Consider the following 5455-nt stretch of genomic DNA (forward strand, 5'->3'; position numbering starts at 1 on the left):
AATTGGCCCAAAGGCTCATCGATCACAAGGTTCCTTCTACCCCATCAACAACTACAACCACTACCTCAACACCAACCCACGCAACCGACAACAAAAGGAAGCGTGGGGATCGAAGGAAGGGAAAATCACATCAATCCTCTCCAAGAACCAACAGACGGTGGCTGTCCATGCTGCCACTACTCCTGCTGCCCCTGTACCAGCCAAAACATATGCAGGGAACCTACCAAAGTGCACTAAGTGCTCTTTCCATCACAACAGCCCTTGCCGGGAAATACACTGCACCAATTGCGACCGGAAGGGCCATACCGTCCGGTTTTGCAGAGCACCTCCCAAACCTATCACCCAGGTCCCTAGTGCAGGAGTAAGCCAGGCCTGCTACGGGTGCGGCGAGACAGGAAATTTCAAAAGAAACTGTCCAAAAGCTGGAAACGCGGGAGGAACTGGAAGACTACTTGCTATGGGCCATAATGAAGTCGTAGCAGACCCCACGGTAGTCACGGGTACGTTCCTTCTCGATAACTCTCATGCTTGTATCCTATTCGATAGTGGGGCAGAAAGAAGCTTCGTAAACCAAAAATTTAAACACTTACTTAATCAAACACCGCAAACACTAAAAGAAACCTTCGTCGTAGAAATGGCTAACGGCAAGACGGAGAGTTCTCACGAGATTTACTTAGCTTGTTCCCTCACGCTAGATAATCATTCGTTCCCAATCGACCTCATACTAGTAGCTATCCAGAGTTTCGACGTCATCATAGGCATGGACTGGCTGAGTCTTTATCGTGCCGACATTCTGTGCTTCGAAAAAGCAGTTCGCCTGAATCTACTGAATAACGAAACCTTGTTCATCTACGGAGACAAACCCAGTACGAGTCTTCGTATCATCTCGAGTATTCAAGCCCAGAAGTACTTGCGTAAGGAATATCGTGCATTCCTGGTGCATGTTGTAGATACGATCCAGAAAACAAAAGACCTAAAAGACCTCCCCGTAGTACGCGACTTCCCCGACGTCTTTCTGAAAGAACTCCCGGGTTTACCCCCGCAACGTCAAATCGAGTTCCGAATCGACTTAATCCCAGGAGCTACCCCCGTAGCCAAATCGCCCTACCGTCTAGCACCTGCCGAGATGCAAGAACTGTCTGACCAACTTAACGAACTGCTCAACAAAGGCTTTATAAGACCAAGCTTCTCACCCTGGGGAGCTCCGGTCTTGTTCGTCTAGAAGAAGGACGGATCGTTCCGTACGTGCATCGATTACAGGGAACTCAACAAGCTTACAGTAAAGAATCGTTACCCTCTTCCTCGCATCGACGATTTATTTGACCAGCTGCAAGGGGCGAGCTACTTTTCCAAGATTGATCTGAGGTCCGGGTATCACCAGTTACGAGTGCTTGAGGAGGATGTTCTGAAGACAGCCTTCCGAACTTGTTACGGACACTACGAGTTCGTAGTGATGCCTTTCGGATTGACCAATGCGCCCGCAGTATTCATGGACTTAATGAATAGGGTATGTCGTCCTTACTTGGATCAGTTCGTCATCGTTTTCATCGATGACATACTTATCTACTCTCGAAGTAAGGAGGAACATAGCGATCATTTACGACAAGTCCTAGGAACCTTACGATCGGAGAAGCTTTATGCGAAGTTCTCTAAATGCGAATTTTGGATCCGAAGAGTCGAAATCTTAGGGCACATGGTTAGCGAAGAGGGAATCCACGTGGACCCCTCCAAAATTAAATCCATTAAGAACTGGTCAGCACCAAAGATGCCTACAGAAATTCGTCAATTTCTAGGCCTCACTGGCTACTACTGCAGGTTCATTCAAAACTTCTCTCGAATCGCGAAACCTCTTACGACATTAACCCAGAAAGGCGTGGCCTTTGACTGGGAAGAGAAGCAAGAGAAGGCATTCCAAACGCTAAAGCGAGCCTTGTGCACCGCACCGATACTGTCCCTCCCCGAAGGAACAGAAGACTTTGTGGTCTATTGCGATGCGTCAAACCAAGGGCCCGGCTGTGTTCTGATGCAACGACGTAAGGTAATCGCCTACGCCTCAAGATAGCTGAAGACACACGAGGTCAACTACACCACACACGATCTCGAATTAGGAGCGGTTGTGTTCGTCCTAAAGATCTGGACACACTACCTGTATGGTACGAAGAGCACTATCTTTACAGACCACAAAAGCCTACAACACATATTCAATCAGAAGGAGCTCAATATGAGACAACGACGGTGGGTCGAGCTACTCAATGACTACGAATGCGAAATTCGTTATTATCCGGGTAAAGCCAACGTGGTAGCAGACGCCCTAAGTCGGAAAGAATATTCTGGCCGAAGAGTCAAGTCATTAACAATGACTATCCATTCGCAGCTACCCGCACAGATAAAGGAGGCTCAGCTTGAAGCCTTAAAACCTGAAAATGTGGCGGGAGAATCCCTACGAGGAATGGATAAGAACTTCGAAGTCAAGGGTGACGGAACCTTATATCTCATGGACCGGATCTGGACATCGCGACACGGTGGCTTCAGAGACTTGGTCATGAAGGAGGCGCACAACACTCGATATTCCATCCACCTAGGTTCAGATAAGATGTATCTGGATCTCAAAAAGTCATATTGGTGGCCTAACATGAAAGCAGAGATTGCTACCTTCGTGAGTAAATGCCTTACTTGTGCAAAGGTTAAGGTCGAATACCAGAAACCATCAAGTCTACTTCAGCAACCGGAGATACCTGAGTGGAAGTGGGAGCGGATCACTATGGACTTCATAACCAAGCTACCCAAGACAACGGGTGGACTTGATACCATTTGGTTCATCGTCGACAGACTGACCAAGTCCGCACACTTCCTGTCCATCAAGGAAACTGACAAGATGGAGAAACTCACGAGAACATATATTCGGGAGATAGTGCGACTGCATGGTGTTCCTATATCCATCATCTCCGACAGAGATAGTAGGTGCACTTCTAGATTCTGGAAGTCACTACAAAGCTTCTTAGGAACGAGGCTGGACATGAGTACAACCTACCATCCTCAGACCGACGGACAAAGTGAGAAAATTATCCAAACCTTGGAAGATATGTTGCGAGCTTGTGTGATCGACTTTGGGAAGGCATGGGATACCCACTTACCTCTCGTCGAATTCTCTTACAACAACAATTATCACACGAGCATAAAGGTTGTTCCATTTGAAGCCCTCTATGGCCGGATGTGCAGATCCCCTTTGTGCTGGGCTGAAGTGGGTGACACTCGGTTAGCTAAAGGACGAGTTCCTGACAGCACTCTCACGGGTCCGGAAATCATTCGGGAAACGACAGAGAAGATTGCTCAGATTCGTGAACGATTGAAAGCCTCTAGAGACCGACAGAAAAGCTACGCAGACAAACGAAGGAAACCTTTAGAATTCCAGGTGGGAGACCGAGTCCTTTTGAAAGTCTCACCCTGTAAGGGCTTGATACGCTTCGGAAAGCATGGAAAGCTAAATCCAAGATACATAGGGCCTTTCGAGATCCTCGCTAGAATCGGCCCCCGTAGCTTACTGTTGGATTAGTGTCTAAGTTCATAACTATAATTGGTATGTACTTGACCCGACTCGGCATGGTCCATTTGGGTTGCATGGCATCAGAACATTTGGATAGACCGTTTATGAGGAAAAGACATTTTGTGACATATTAATATATTATAAGTTATAATATATTAATATGAAATCATGTTATTTAATTAGTATTGATCAAGAATTAATTTGGAGTTAATTTAGTGATCAAAAAGAGACTAATTAAATATATGGGGATTGATTGTGTAAATCATTCATTCTTATATATGTGGGCTTATGATCCAAGATTCCTTTATGATGGGTTTAACCCATGTGGTGATCCATGGATACTCCATGGAGGTTAAAACCCATGGAGCATAAGGAATGGGTAAAGTCATGAGTTACATGGTGTAACCCTAATAGCCACACTATATAAGAACCACTTTAGTTCAAGAAATGGGCACTAGTGATACATATTTTGAGGGCTAGCCGATTTGAACATGTATGTCTTCTTCTCATGGTTATTCCAAGACTTCATCATGTTGTGTGAACCATTTGAGGTGTCACACTTGGGGCACTAGGCTCTCAAGCTTCATGGAGTCAAGCAACAACAACAAGGTATGTATTCTATCTATTTTATTATCCTAGTATCAATGTTTTGGTATGCTAGTTAGGATAATACCTTGGATAATCATATTTGCATGTATAATAGAGAAAACATAGATCCAAGGTATTTAGGGTTGCATGTACACTTAGGAGTGTTAGAATGCTCAAAACCCAACAGTGGTATCAGAGCCTAGGCTTGTTTTCAATTATACTTGATGCAAATTGCTGAAAAATGCTGAAAAAGTCGAATTCCGGGCATTCTGGGCACTAGACTCGCCGAGTCCACTGATGAACTCGCCGAGTCCATGAAGAAAATCATCCTACTCGGCGATTAGGTTGATACACTCGACGAGTAGGAGCCCCAGACAGCATATTTTCGAGTTTTTTGGCTAGAAATGGACTAGAAACATTACCCTAAGATGTTTTTGAACTTATAAACTTGTTTTTGATGTGGTAATGTTCATACTAATCCAATTTCAAAGATAATTGTCAATAGATTCATGTTTTGTATTAGTTTAGTGATTAGGCTAATTACATGGAAAAGTTTGATTTGAATTCTCTTGTTCTTATGAGTTGCTTAGATTAATAGAAAGGTTAATTGATTATGTGTTTTCAATCCATTTTAATCTAAGAGTTGATTCTAAAATGTGTTTTTGTAACTTGTCCTCAAGTTATATGAAAAGTCACATTTAAGTTTCATAAAACTCATAAAAGTTGGTAATGGTTACAAAAATGAAGAGTCTTGTCCTCAAGTTATGGAGGTTCAAGAGTCACTTCATTAAGTAATAAAATGTGTAACCTTAATTAATTCCATAAATTACAAAATAAAGAAAAGTTACATTCTTTTATTAGTTTAAAGTCTTCCATAACTTATCCTCAAGTTATGGAACTTGAAGAGTGTTTTAATTAAAACTAATTTAAACACATAAGTTATGGAATTAATTGGTTTTGAATAGTTTCAAAACTTGCCCTCAAGTTTTGGAATTTGAAAAGTTTTCTCTTATGAATACTTTAATTCCAAGTTAGCCCTTAGAATTTTAAAAGTTAAAATTCAAACCCTTATACTATTATTATAATTTTAATTATATAGATATGTATAAGGTAAAGTCAATCTTACCGTTAGTAGGCCTCATTCACGAAGCCAGTCTATAAGGGGGGTATAAGGTTACTGCCTATAAAATGGCAGTTTAATGGGTGTCCACTCTCACCCACCGCTTCCTTGACTGGTGGAGGGTCGTTAGCCGAACGGGTAGGAAAGGACTATAATTCTCCCTTCATTAAAAGTATTAATGATAAATACTAAGTAACTAAACA

The sequence above is a fragment of the Lactuca virosa genome, chromosome 2 (assembly GCF_052849685.1).
Source record: "Lactuca virosa cultivar CGN04683 chromosome 2, Lactuca_virosa_CGN04683_v6, whole genome shotgun sequence".
NCBI lineage: Eukaryota > Viridiplantae > Streptophyta > Magnoliopsida > Asterales > Asteraceae > Lactuca > Lactuca virosa.